This window comes from Oncorhynchus masou, chromosome 3 (assembly GCF_036934945.1).
Source record: "Oncorhynchus masou masou isolate Uvic2021 chromosome 3, UVic_Omas_1.1, whole genome shotgun sequence".
Taxonomy (NCBI): Eukaryota; Metazoa; Chordata; class Actinopteri; order Salmoniformes; family Salmonidae; genus Oncorhynchus; species Oncorhynchus masou.
This window is the reverse complement of record NC_088214.1, coordinates 23059821-23075301: the sequence shown is the minus strand read 5'-3', so window position 1 is coordinate 23075301 and position 15481 is coordinate 23059821. Positions and strand designations below refer to the sequence as shown.

At 43.6% G+C, this 15481-nt stretch overlaps 1 protein-coding gene across 1 annotated transcript in view; it reads left to right on the top strand.

Moving 5' to 3' along the window:
- Positions 1 to 378: 378 nt before the first annotated feature.
- LOC135513008 (tensin-3-like) overlaps positions 379 to 15481 on the top strand; it is an 83575-nt gene continuing 68472 nt past the window's right edge. The window contains 1 exon segment of the mRNA XM_064935637.1: positions 379 to 462. The gene's annotated coding sequence lies outside the window, so the exon portion shown is untranslated.

Sequence of the window (15481 nt, the reverse complement as noted above, 5' to 3'; positions counted from 1 at the left end):
TCATTGACGGTTTGCCCAGGGAGTTGGCTTGCGCTCTCACAAACTCAATGGGGTTATTGAAGAACAAGTCCCATACCACTCATACACTGTTCTAAATATTTTTTTTGCTGTGGAAATTTACCACACAATCTTAACTGACAACTGCAAATAAGCCATATAATGAAAATGTATACAATCCTTTCATCAGATGATATACTAACAGGAAGCGGTTTTAGATGACAACAACCCAGAAATGTCAGTGTGTGTGTAGTCTGGTGATATGAGGACTGTTTTTTAGAACAATGGCAGGCTTTATTTTGGACAGAGTCAATCATTAGCTGGTCACTCCTTTAGTAACCAAGGTTCGCCACTCACAAAGTGCTGTTATGTAAGCCGGATTCCACTGTCCTCAGGTCAGCTATCAAAGAACTGAATCATCTCCAACATGCCACGGGTCATTGTAACACTGCTACACAACAGAAGGTACAGTTAAGTGAATTTCAATAGTGTTCAAAATGTGTTCTTCTGAAACCCTGTGGCGACTGCAACCTACTCTATAGAGATGATCTGTCATTACAATGTATTCATTGTAAGTTTCGGGTTATGCACTTTCTTCCACGTCAACATGTCAGACATCCTGGGGGTTGGTATAGCTGTTGTTGCCGATAGTTACTGTAGGTCTATGTACTTAAATTTGGTCTGTTGTCTTACTTGCATTTAATGTGGTCCCAGTGGTTGGTATTGCTGTAACCCACTTCCGTTCTTCATGTGTCGTCTTGACTTGCTTCATTCTAGATAATATGCCAAATATTCATAGAAAAATAAACAGTTCAGATGGATAAACATTATAATGATAATATGGGTGTATTTTAGACTGATTAATAGATGGAAATACATATAAAACAAACACAATAAACCAAACACAAACAAATATTGCTGCATAGGGAATACCTCTCATCTGATACTTACTATACATCTATTGACAGATGACAATCAATAGTCAATTTTATATTTTGATGGTGGTCCCATCTTTATTAATTTTTACCAGCTGTATATGGTGTATATACTGTACATTATAATGAGCGTGAAGGTCACCCTTGTAAGAGCTACCGGGGCGGCAGGGTAGATTGGTGATCAAAGTGTTGGACTAGTAACCGAAAGGTTGCAAGTTCAAATCCCCGAGCTGAGAAGGTACAAATCTGTCGTTCTGCCCCTGAACAGGCAGTTAACCCACTGTTCCTAGGCCTTCATTGAAAATAAGAATTTGTTCTTATCTGAATTTCCTAGTTAAATAAAGGTAAAATAAATATATATATATACAAAAGTATGTGGACAACCCTTAAAATTAGGGGATTCTGCTATTTCTGCCACACCCGTTTCTGACAGGTGTATAAAATCAGGTGACAGGTGTATAAAACAGCCAATTGAGCACACAGCCATGCAATCTCCATAGACTGACATTTGCAGTAGAATGGCCTTACTGAAGAACTCAGATACTTTCAACATGGCACTTGTCATAGGATGCCACCTTTCCAACAAGTCAGTTTGTCAAATTTCTGCCCTGCTAGAGCTGCCCCGGTCAACTGTAAGTGCTGTTATTGTGAAGTGGAAACGTTTAGGAGCAACAACGGCTCAGCCGCGAAGTGGTACACCACACAAGCTCACACAACGGGACCGCCGAGTGCTGAAGCGTATTGCGTGTAAACATTGTCTGTCCTCGGTTGCAACACTCACTACTGAGTTATAAACGGCCTCTGGAAGCAACGTCAGCACAAGAACTGTTTGTTGGGAAATTTATGAAATGGAATTCCTTGGCCGAGCAGCCACACACAAGCCTAAGATCACCATGCGCAATGAAGTCTGCTGGAGTAGTGTAAAGCTCGAAGCAGAAGCAGTAGAAATGCGTTCTCTGGAGTGGTGAATCACGCTTCACCATCTGGCAGTCTGACAGACGAATCTGGGTTTGGTGGATGCTAGGAGAACACTACCTGTCCCAATGCATGGTGCCAACTGTAAAGTTTGGTGGAGGATGAATAATGGTCTATGACTGTCTTTCATGGTCCGGCCTAGTCCCCTTAGTTCCAGGAAAGGGAAATCTTAACACCACAGCATACATACATTCTAGATGATTCTGCGCTTCCAACTTTGTGGCAACAGTTTGGGGAAGGCACTTTCCTGTTTCAGCATGACAGTGCCTCCCGACGCGAGGTCCATACAGAAATGGTTTGTTGAGATTGGTGTGGAAGAACTTGACAGGCCTGCACAGAGCCCTGACCTCAACACTATTCGCCCAGCATCAGTGCCTGACCGAACTAATGCTCATGTGGCTGAATGGAAGCAAATCCCAGAAGAGTGGAGGCTGTTGTAGCAGCAAAGGGGAGACCAACTCCATTTTAATGCCCATGATTTTGCAATGAGATGTTTGACAAGAAGGTGTCCACATACTTTTGGTCAAGTTGTGCATTTCCTTGAGAGCTCCAGACACTTCAACAAATGGCTCAACTAAGCAGAATAGATTTCAATGATTTTTGTTTAACCAGCTGATCAAATGTTCAGTATAATGTGCCCCCCTGTTCCATCACCCCCACCCAGCCCCCTGTCAACTCTGTGTGTGTGTGTGTGTGTGTGTGTCCATCCACTGGCCAGCTCTGGCAAAAACTGAAGCAGACATGGAGGCAGTATGAGAATGTGTGAGTGAGAGAGAGGTGGAGTGGGTGGAAAGGGAGGAGGGAGAGTGGAAGAGGGAGGGATCAGCGATGGAGGCAGCCCCAGCCCAGCCACAGTGGGAGGACTATCCCATGCCAGGACTTGTGTCTGCGGCAGCACCTAGCAGCCTTCACTGACTGAAGGAAGTGTGTTGGGGGTTGAGTGGAGCAGAGCAGTGCAGCAGTTCAGGAACAGAGTAGGCTTCCATTTTAACAAGGCCAACAGAAGCCAACAGCCAGTAGTAGGAGTCAGCTGCAACAGCCTGGGAGGGAGCAGCAGTGGGGGCGGCAAAGCCGGACAAAGTGAGCTCACAGAAGTGCCTCTGATCACCCTGCAACCGCATTCCAGCACAGGAGAATGAGCCAGTCAGCCTCCTCTAAGCCTGTGTGACGGGACCTAAACTAAACCTCATCTTCTCTTCTTTGCCTGGACATTATCACCCTCCTCTTTTTCAGCAGTGTCTGACTGACAAGGGATTTCAAAGGAAGAAGGAGAATAAAAGTTCCTATTTTTAGTTTTGAAACGGTAAGGTTTGGAGTTTTAAGTAGTTTGTAGTGTTTTACTTGCAGGGGAGATGGTTTTTGTGTTGTGCAAGTACTTCAAATCAGTTCTTGAGTAGTTTCATGCAGTCTGGTGATGTTATCAATGCTTCTCTCTTTATCCTGTGGTTCAAGCACATTTCATTCAGTGGAATTCATTCAAAATATAAAATGGGGGCATTGCTTAGTCTTTATTTACTTTGGCTCTGTGCCCTCTGTGTGTGTGTGTGTGTGTGTGTGTGTCTGTGTGTGTGTGTGTGTGTGTGTGTGTGTGTGTGTGTGTGTGTGTGTGTGTGTGTGTGTGTGTGTGTGTGTGTGTGTGTGTGTGTGTGTGTGTGTGTGTGTGTGTGTGTGTGTGTCAGCGAGGGGGGGACCATGCGGAATTCTGAAGAGAGAGAAGGGGGTCATTCAAACTCAACGTGCAGTGTGGGTGTGATTTCTTTGAATGATACAGTGAGTGTTGTTAATTAAAAAACCATGATCTCTTCATCAAGCTTTGGCTGCAGCTTTTCACACAGTGAGAGAATCGCGCCACTGTGAATGTCCTACTGGTTAAGCTTTTTTTTGTATTGGTTTGGTACTCCATGATAGTTGGGGCTTTGCTGTGCTGGAAACCTTTCAGAGCAAGCATAGTCCTCAATGAGTCTGCAGCATTTCTTTTTTAATTTCATTTTTTACTAAATTTATTGAATGGCTGGTCTGCTGGGAGGAAGAAAAGATGGAAAGAGAAAGAGAGATATACATATTCTTCAAGCCACAGCTACTGCGTGGTATTCCAGGCCTCGGGGCTGCACTTTTTAGGCAGCCATTGTTGATGACATGTACAAGAGTCCCTCTTACCTCACATTGGCAACACCCTCCTCCTTACCTGTCTAGATATCTCCATTTCTCTCCTTCCTGTAGCTATCTATCTTTAAAACAAACAGAAGAAAAGCTCTACTGCAGCATGAACACACACATAAGAACACACATACAGATAATGTTTAACGATCAATAGGAACTGTGAGACAAGTGTAGGAAGAACACATAAAACATGGGAGTTCAATTCTCTTCTCTGTCTCTCTCTCTCCTTTGATAAGAGATTACAAAGAGCATGCTGAGAGACAGATGGATAGGACCCTGATAATGTGGTTTGGAAGAAGGCTAGTGTGTGTACAGTAAGCTAAGTAGAAAAAGGCATTCTGTTCTTCACAGGGCAGGGACTGACAGTAGGACTGAGGGCTGCTGGGGCAGTATAGTGTCACAGAAAGGAGCAGCTAGCCGCACAGCACACATATGTAAGCCATTAGCCAGAGTGAAGAGAGGGAGAGCACTGAGAGAGAGAGAAAACGGGAGGGTAATCCATTTTGGAACGCATTCCTCTATGACCTTGGGAACGAAGGTGGTAATTAGGTGGTGCTTTAGGAGGCTGGTGGGTGCTGCTGCACACAGATTCAGCCAGAGGCAGGGAAGCAGCTCGCTTTCATTTCCCTTCAAAACATCCTGTGAAAATGAGACACAACTATATGTTTGAGTTCCAGAATTGCTAAATAAACAGCATTAAAAATATCCCCTTTTCTCCAGTTCTCCCTCCTGCTGCTTTTCCCCCTACAGATTCCACCGTTTTGTTTATTTCGGCCCTTCGGTGTTGAATGGGCCTCAAAGCCACAGCGTAAATGCATCGAGCGAGACAGGAAACAGGCAGAACAAACTATGGCCTCTTCTCCCCAAAGCCACTTCATCCATCCAGCCTATTATGTTGTTGTGGGAGATGTTATCCTCCCTGACTGTTTAAAGTGTGCTACTGCTGCTGCTGCTGCTTCTATTCATGCCAGGTATAAGAGCATGCATGGTGCTCTGTCTGACTGACTGATGGGAATTAGGGTGGGTTATTAGATGGTGTCCAGATTTGAATGCTAAATACCTTCAGGAGCCCACAGTCTATGCACATCTAGCAGTAGCACTGAGAAGTGATATACCTCACCACAAGCAAAGAACATGCAGTGTTGAGGTGAAGAGTTGAACCTCAGCCATACAAAACTAAAGCGCAGGCTCAGCTATTCCAACCTTCCATATTGTATGTGTACACTCCCTATAAAATAGAGTTGGACAAGAAAGACACAAAGACAACATTGGAAACAATATAAGAATTCCAATGCTTCATTGAATTCAGATGCTTGTTTGCAGAGGCCTTAACTCTGTGACCCAAAGCCAGCGGAGATCCTACTAGTACTGAAAGGTGAAATGACGGGTTGCAAATTACAGATGACAAGGGCCTATTAAAAAACGTTCCACCTTAACAGTCTCCTCATAAGCAGCCGGACTTCCTGGACCGTTAAAAAACATGTTTGGTGTGGCTGAGGGTCGAAGATGAATGTTTCCCTGGCTGCCGAACCAAGCACACTGACTCCCAGAGAGACAGTCGGTGTGTGGCTGGTTTTTACATTGGTCCACAGCACAGCCAAGTCCTCCCATGCTGGGCTGTACTGAGCCATATCCACCCTTGCAGAAATATCCAATTTTGTTTACTTAGCTTTCATCCTTCATTCCACTATTCATAAATGGAAGTATGGCACATTTGACTTAATACCATATTAACTTTAGGTCCTGGTGGAGAGGCTGACTCTACTTTATTGACCATAGATTTGGGTTTTGGCAATGTTTGGTTCAGAGAGAACTGGAAGGTTTCTTTTCTGGAGTGTTAAGTTGGTGGAGATCCGTCTGCTCTCCTTTTCACCACTGGAACATATTTTGGTTTAATGTGACCATGGTGAATTCTCAACTAACCCAATAATGGACTGCACTGCCACAAACTGTCAGTCATGAACCAAGGCCAGCCAATAGGAACACTTCTAAATTTGATGTTTTGAGTCATGGAATGGAACTTACTACGAGCCAGCCAAGGGGTGATTGTTGGCCATCACATGTTGGCAATATATCCTAAGAAAGTAATAGTGTGGTGAACCGACATCCAATAAGGAATATTGGCTATTCCTGAGCAGTCAAATGATTGAGTAGACGGTGCCTATTTAATGCCAACTACTATCCCATTGATCTTTAAATCATGGACTTTGTTCACTACATTCTTTCCCTGTCCAATACCTCCCGTATTTATTGACTGATCTACTGGTCCATTGAAATATGCCTACTTTAGTAAGACATGGCTATTATTGTAGATATTGATCTGGTTTCTGGCCAGACACTGCTGGTGAAATAGTACCTGCTTGGTAAGTCAGGACATATGAATGATATTTACCAATAAAACAATGATTGGAACTTCTAAAGATGGCCAGCTGTGGTAGTAAGCACTGTGGACTTTATGGCTGCAGAGTGAGTTTTATCCCCTCCGTGTGGCTTAAGACACTGTATTTAAAGGATTATACTGCTTCCCTCACCTTAAGCTGTTTCATGTGCTGCTCCTTTTCCCTCTACACCAAGGACTCCCTCTCTCGGTTTTTCCATTCCTTTAACAGCCATAGTTTATGCTTGTTTCACTTTTTTATTTTTATTTTTATTTCACCTTTATTTAACCAGGTAGGCAAGTTGAGAACAAGTTCTCATTTACAATTGCGACCTGGCCAAGATAAAGCAAAGCAGTTCGACACATACAACGACACAGAGTTACACATGGAGTAAAACAAACATACAGTCAATAATACAGTATAAACAAGTCTATATATGATGTGAGCAAATGAGGTGAGATAAGGGAGGTAAAGGCAAAAAAAGGTCATGGTGGCAAAGTAAATACAATATTGCAAGTAAAACACTGGAATGGTAGATTTGCAATGGAAGAATGTGCAAAGAAGAAATAAAAATAATGGGGTGCAAAGGAGCAAAATAAATAAATAAATTAAATATAGTAGGGAAAGAGGTAGTTGTTTGGGCTAAATTATAGGTGGGATATGTACAGGTGCAGTAATCTGTGAGCTGACAGTTGGTGCTTAAAGCTAGTGAGGGAGATAAGTGTTTCCAGTTTCAGAGATTTTTGTAGTTGGTTCCAGTCATTGGCAGCAGAGAACTGGAAGGAGAGGCGGCCAAAGAAAGAATTGGTTTTGGGGGTGACCAGTGAGATATACCTGCTGGAGCGTGTGCTATAGGTGGGAGATGCTATGGTGACCAGCGAGCTGAGATAAGGGGGGACTTTACCTAGCAGGGTTTGTAGATGACATGGAGCCAGTGGGTTTGCAGACGAGTATGAAGCGAGAGCCAGCCAACGAGAGTGTACAGGTCGCAATGGTGGGTAGTATACGGGGCTTTGGAGACAAAACGGATTGCACTGTAATAGACTGCATCCAATTTGTTGAGTAGGGTATTGGAGGCTATTTTGTAAATGACATCGCCAAAGTCGAGGATTGGTAGGATGGTCAGTTTTACAAGGGTATGTTTGGCAGCATGAGGGAAGGATGCTTTGTTGCGAAATAGGAAGCCAATTCTAGATTTAATTTTGGATTGGAGATGTTTGATATGGGTCTGGAAGGAGAGTTTACAGTCTAACCAGACACCTAAGTATTTGTAGTTGTCCACGTATTCTAAGTCAGAGCCGTCCAGAGTAGTGATGTTGGACAGGCGGGCAGGTGCAGGTAGCGATCAGTTGAAGAGCATGCATTTAGTTTTACTTGTATTTAAGAGCAATTGGAGGCCACGGAAGGAGAGTTGTATGGCATTGAAACTTGCCTGGAGGGTTGTTAACACAGTGTCCAAAGAAGGGCCAGAAGTATACAGAATGGTGTCGTCTGCATAGAGGTGGATCAGAGACTCACCAGCAGCAAGAGCGACCTCATTGATGTATACAGAGAAGAGAGTCGGTCCAAGAATTTAACCCTGTGGCACCCCCATAGAGACTGCCAGAGGTCCGGACAGCAAACACTCCGATTTGACACACTAAACTCTATCAGAGATGTGGTTGGTGAACCAGGCGAGGCAATCATTTGAGAAACCAAGGCTGTCGAGTCTGCCGATGAGGATGTGGTGATTGACAGAGTCGAAAGCCTTGGCCAGATCAATGAACACGGCTGCACAGTAATGTTTCTTATCGATGGCGGTTAAGCTATCGTTTAGGACCTTGAGCGTGGCTGAGGTGCACCCATGACCTGCTCTGAAACCAGATTGCATAGCAGAGAAGGTATGGTGAGATTCTAAATGGTCGGTAATCTGTTTGTTGACTTGGCTTTCGAAGACCTTAGAAAGGCATGGTAGGATAGATATAGGTCTGTAGCAGTTTGGGTCAAGAGTGTCCCCCCCTTTGAAGAGGGGATGACCGCAGCTGCTTTCCAATCTTTGGGAATCTCAGATGACACGAAAGAGAGGTTGAACAGGCTAGTAATAGTGGTGGCAACAATTTCGGCAGATAATTTTAGAAAGAAAGGGTCCAGCTTGTCTAGCCCGGCTGATTTGTAGGGGTCCAGATTTTGCAGCTCTTTCAGAACATCAGCTGAACGGATTTGGGAGAAGGGAAATGGGGAAGGCTTGGCCGAGTTGCTGTGAGGGGTGCAGTGCTGTTGACCGGGGTAGGAGTAGCCAGGTGGAAAGCATGGCCAGCCGTAGAAAAATGCTTATTGAAATTGTCAATTATGGTGGATTTATCAGTGGTGACAGTGTTTCCTATCTTCAGTGCAGTGGGCAGCTGGGAGGAGGTGTTCTTATTCTCCATGGACTTTACAGTGTCCCAGAACTTTTTTGAGTTAGTGTTGCAGGAAGCAAATTTCTGCTTGAAAAAGCTAGCCTTGGCTTTTCTAACTGCCTGTGTATAATGGTTTCCAGCTTCCCTGAACAGCTGCATATCACGGGGGCTGTTCGATGCTAATGCAGAACGCCATAGGATGTTTTTGTGTTGGTTAAGGGCAGTCAGGTCTGGGGAGAACCAAGGGCTATATCTGTTCCTGGTTCTACATTTCTTGAGTGGGGCATGTTTATTTAAGATGGTTGGGAAGGCATTTAAAAAAAAATATCCAGGCATCCTCTACTGACGGGATGAGATCAATATCCTTCCAGGATACCCCGGTCAGGTCAATTAGAAAGGCCCGCTCGCTGAAGTGTTTCAGGGAGCGTTTGACAGTGATGAGTGGAGGTTGTTTGACCGCTGACCCATTACGGATGCAGGTAATGAGGCTGTGATCTCTGAGATCTTGGTTGAAGACAGCAGAGGTGTATTTAGAGGGCAAGTTGGTTAGGATGATATCTATGAGGGTGCCCGTGTTTAAGGCTTTGGGGACGTACCTGGTAGGTTCATTGATAATTTGTGTGAGATTGAGGGCATCAAGTTTAGATTGTAGGATGACTGGGGTGTTAAGCATGTTCCAGTTTAGGTCGCCTAGCAGCACGAGCTCTGGAGATAGATGGGGGGCAATCAGTTCACATATGGTGTCCAGAGCACAGCTGGGGACAGAGGGTGGTGTATTGCAGGCGGCAACTGTGAGAGACTTGTTTTTAGAGAGGTGGATTTTTAAAAGTAGAAGTTCAAATTGTTTGGGTACAGACTTGGATAGTAGGACAGAACTCTGCAGGCTATCTTTGCAGTAGATTGCAACACCACCCCCTTTGGCAGTTCTATCTTGTCTGAAAATGTTGTAGTTTGGGATTAAAATTTCAGAAATTTTGGTGGTCTTCCTAAGCCAGGATTCAGACACAGCTAGAACATCCGGGTTGGCAGAGTGTGCTAAAGCAGTGAATAGAATAAACTTAGGGAGGAGGCTTCTAATGTTAACATGCATGAAACCAAGGCTATTACGGTTACAGAAGTCGTCAAAAGAGAGCGCCGGGGGAATAGGAGTGGAGCTAGGCACTGCAGGGCCTGGATTCACCTCTACATCGCCAGAGGAACAGAGGAGGAGTAGAATAAGGGTACGGCTAAAAGCAATAAGAATTGGTCGTCTAGAACGTCTGGAACAGAAAGTAAAAGCAGGTTGCTGGGGGCGATAAAATAGCATCAAGGTATAATGTACAGACAAAGGTATGGTAGGATGTGAATACAGTGGAGGTAAACCTAGGTATTGAGTGATGAAGAGAGAGATATTGTCTCTAGAAACATCATTGAAACCAGGAGATGTCATTGCATGTGTGGGTGGTGGAACTAATAGGTTGGATAAGGTATAGTGAGCAGGACTCGAGGCTCTACAGTGAAATAAGCCAATAAACACCAACCAGAACAGCAATGGACAAGGCATATTGACATTAAGGAGAGGCATGCTTAGTCGAGTGATCAAAAGGGTCCGGTGAGTAGAGAGGTTGGTTGGGGGTCACGGCGATTTAGACAGCTAGCCAGGCCATCGGTAGCAAGCTAGCATAGGATGGAGGTCTGTTATTAGCCACCTCTTGCGTTCCGTCAGTAGATTCGTGGGGTTCCATGTGGTAGAGGGGATTAATCCAAATCACACAACAACAACAAAAAACAATATATATAGTTATAGAGGCCCAAGAAGAAAAATAATAATAATAATAATAAAAATAAATAAATAAATTGTCCGATTGTCTATTCAGATAGCAGCCGATAAGACAGCTAACAGTTAGCGGGCCGCAGATGGGCGTTCAGGTAACATCGCGACGGAGGAGCCAGCCGGATAACTCCTTCGGGTAGATAACGTCGGCAGTCCAGTTGTGAAGGCCCGGTGGGGCTCCACATAGGCAGTAAAACAGGTCTGGATAGGTGATTGTAGCCCAGGAGTGATTGATGGAACTCTTCAGCTGGCTCGCTCCGGAATAATTTATGTTTGCTCCGGAATCGACGAAAGCCGATAGTCACACGGATAGCAGCTAGCTAGCTGTGAGATCCAGGTATGAATGCCCAGAGTTAGCTGTTGAAATCCAGGGACATGGAGAGAAAAATTGGTCCGGTATGTTCCGTTCCGAGCCGCGCTGCGCCGTACAAAACTGGCGATAGATTTTCGAGCTAAAGGATAGCTGATGACCACAAACCGTGGTTAGCTGAATACTAACGACTGGCCAGTAAAGGAGCTAACTAGCTTCTGATTAGCTTCTGATTAGCTTCTGGATAGCTTCTGGCTAGCTCCTGGCTAGCTTCTGGCTAGTTTCTGGCTAGCTTCTTGAAGGATTACAGATTTGAGGTAAATAATACTTTTTTTATAAATATAAATTGGTGAGGCGGGTTGCAGGAGAGTGTTTTGAAGATGAGTTTATGGAAAATTAAAAAATATATCTAAAAAGGTATGTGAAAAAAGTTGTAAATATATATATATATATATACGGGACATGACAAGACGAGGACAAAATACGTCTGAACTGATATGCCATCTTGGAAATGTTGGAAACTTCTCTTGAGTTTGATCCACATCTAATGCTTCATTTCAATATCCATCCATATATATGTTTTTTTTAAACAAATCACTCTCACAGTCACACATACACACAGTCTCCACTCCATCATGATCACACGTGGAAAACGTAACTGAGGACTCTGAAGACGTGTAGCAACCGGACTAATACAAACAAAATACAAACAAAACGTGGATGTCTTAATTGGACTTTGTTGCTGTCGTCCAATCCTATGATCCCAATTGGATGACTTTATTATTTGTGACAGGCCAGAATGCTGAGTTTTTGTCAACCGTTGTCACCAAGTGCTAAAAAATGAAAACAACCATGATGTCACTGTTCACATGATTGGGCCACGTTTCCATCCTCTGAGGCTGACCAACATTGATTACTAGTTGGTGGATTTTATCCTCAGCATATCAACAGCGCTCAGTGTTTCCTCTGCGTAGGCTGTCACTGTGAATAAGAATTTGTTCTTAACTGACTTGCCTAATTAAATAAAGGTTCCATTTCCCTGCAATTTAAGATGGAATATTCCATGCAGTGTCAACTACAGCCAGGTGAGAGGTGCAGTTTCCAGGACTGATCAGGGCTGGGTATCAATAATCTGAGGTGGTACCTCTCTTCGCCTCAGACCTCTCCTTCATGATGACTGAAAGAAAGGAAACCATTGGAGACTATTGAGACGCAGTCCCAGGCCTCACAGTGCTGAGTGATCTATATACATCTAAGCCTCGCTGACAGCGCCCACGCACCACAGCCCAGCCAGCATTTACCCATACCTCCAGGGGCTGTGTCAGCCAGGGGTTCCAGAGTAGACACACCTAAATCCCCTAGAATCCTTACCTACACCAGTATACCTGTTTCAGCTTGTTCTCTATGAAGCCTGCTGCTGGCAACCTACTTTTCAAACACCACTCTGCTTAGCTTAGGCCTACGCCTTCGCATCCGCCATTACTCTACTGTCTACTCCCAGTCATTGTGCCATGGGTGGGCTGTGCTTTCCGATCCTTAGCTCGGCTGCCTGGGACGGTTGTTGTGTTGTGCCCTTGTGGCCGAGCGCCATTCCCTGAACCAGGAACAAAAGCACTCCTTGTAAATTAAAGAGCAATGATCTGTAGTGCATGTTGGGGCAAGTCACTGCTGTTTTCCTGACATGACTGATGAGAGACAGAATGGGACTATGGGAGAGAGAGGTTTAGTTGAAAGGAACTACCCGCAGTGTAGAGTATGTCTGGATGATTTATATTGATATGTGATTGAGTATAAAATTATGGAGTTTTAGGATTACATGAAATAGATGAGTGGGTTTCCCTAACTTTTTAAAATATCTGTGCTCACATCGGAATGTAGATTTGTCATCAGGTATACTCTGAAATATGTTTTGATGTATCTAATAATAATAAAAAGTAGGATAGTCTTTATAAAATAATTAAACGTCAATATAATATAGGCCTACCCTCTATAGAGCTTTGTGGGATGAGGAAGACTTTGCCCACATTGATTCTATCAAATACCTTATCAAGGGCCGACTATCAAACACAGACTTTAACCTCAAACAGACTTTCAACTCAAACAGGCTTTAACCTCAGTGTTTTGAATAACTTTATTAAGTACAGTGAAATGTCTTTCTATACCCAAAATAAAGTTATCAATATCAATGTAGTTCTAAAAGTAACATAAGGTAGAACAAAAACACATATACAGGGTCAGTTCCAATAGCATATGTACAATGTGCAGGGATACTGGAGTGATAGAGGTAGATACAGTACTGTATGTATAGGGGTAAGTTGACTAGGCATCAAGATATATGGCAAACAGAGTAGCATCAGTGTATATTATGTTTGTGTGTGAGTGTGTGTGCGTGTGTGTAGAGTCAGTATAAATGTTATTTGTGTGAGTAAATTAAGTGTGTGTTTGTGTGTGTGTTTGTGTGTTGGAGTGTCAGTGTGCGTGAGTGTGTAGAGTCCTTTGAGTGTGCATAGAGACAGTGCAAAAAAAAAAAATACAAGGGTCAACTCAGGTAGTAATGTAGCCATTTTGTTCTCTATTTAGCAATCTTATGGCTTGGGGATTGTAGATAAAGTACTGGAGGTTACCCATCTCCTCTCTCTGAAACTATGCTCTGACACTTTCTTAAACACAATCCAGTCCAATCTCCCTCTCACCTAGTCCCCTCCGCCACTGAAAACACAAGCCTCAAATGTTGGCCAGTCAACCTTTTCATACATTTCTGATAGACAGTTTTTCCTGCAGCTTCCGGAGAAAATGGACATACCCTGCTATTACACTAACTGCAGACCCTTGTGACACCCCCTACATACACCCCCTACATACACACACACACACACACACACACACACACACACACACACACACACACACACACACACACACACACACACACACACACACACACACACACGGCCCCTTTTAATTCTTCTCCGAGGGGTTTAAGCCCCTGGGTGCAGTAGTCCACGGCCCCCTGGTTTTATGGTCCTGGCCCCTTTCTCCAGAGTTCTTCAAAGTGTTTGCCTTTAGCCTGCAGTCACTTCAGACTTGATTACATTTTTTAACAATCTCTTTGGCACTAATTTCAGAACCTTGTGGTCCTTTTTCAAAACTCTAGACACAAAACTCAAAACGGCCATCATTTGTAACACAGTCTGTCCAATGTTAAAAACATTGCATTGTGCATTCATATCGTTAAAGAAACCTTTTCACTTGCAGAATCATCGGTTCAAATAACTAATTTATCATGAAATACCATAGGAACATTCATTTAGATCACCCACACACAAGATACCTATAGTTTCACTGTGTAGTTGTTCATACAATCATTAAATATTGTAGTACAAAATATGTGATACATGTTTCATTATGCTACTACACGTAAATGCATCACTGTAAAAGGACTAGTAAGAGAGAATACTACAGACACAGTGGAATCATTTAACAAAATATTACATTTATTGATGAAATACAATAAAATCACAACATAGGTTTCTTTGAATCAAAACAAAAATAATTAGCTACAAAAAAAGAAAAAACAGTTAAAGGTCAACTGCAGTGTTCCTCACCTGGCTTACTGTAAAACATCACTGCAGTGTTCCTCACCTGGCTTACTGTAAAACATCACTGCAGTGTTCCTCACCTGGCTTACTGTAAAACATCACTGCAGTGTTCCTCACCTGGCTTACTGTAAAACATCACTACAGTGTTCCTCGCCTGGGTTACTGTAAAACATCACTGCAGTGTTGCTCACCTGGCTTACTGTAAAACATCACTGCAGTGTTCCTCACCTGGCTTACTGTAAAACATCACTGCAGTGTTCCTCACCTGGCTTACTGTAAAACATCACTGCAGTGTTCCTCACCTGGCTTACTGTAAAACATCACTGCAGTGTTCCTCACCTGGCGTACTGTAAAACATCACTGCAGTGTTCCTCACCTGGCTTACTGTAAAACATCACTGCAGTGTTCCTCACCTGGCTTACTGTAAAACATCACTGCAGTGTTCCTCACCTGGCTTACTGTAAAAAGCTAAACAAAAGATTAATTACTACTTCTATATTTCCATCAACCATGTCTTGTGGATTTGGCCACAGGTTCTCATCCACATCACAATGGATGTTTTCATTAGCCAAACATCTTGGGAAGAATCTTCGGGCAAATCCAGGCCTGACACTGGTCTGCCGTGATGTCATTGCATGCGTCATCCATGGCCTGGAGAAGGGCAGCTTGTTCGTGAGGGCGCCTATCATATACAGTACCTTCCACCTCCATGTGGAGAAAAATTATTAAATCGGGTTAAGGAAAGGAGACTATGGGGGTAAGTACAGGGTGGTAAATTGTGGATGGGCCTGAAACCATGCTTGCACCATTTGAGCATGGTGGAACCTGACATTATCCCACACAATGACATAGGTCATGCCATCAGCTCTACAGACCTGATTTAGCTCATCAAAGACGGTTACATTCAAACAGCGAATCATGTGGCTGCTTGCAACT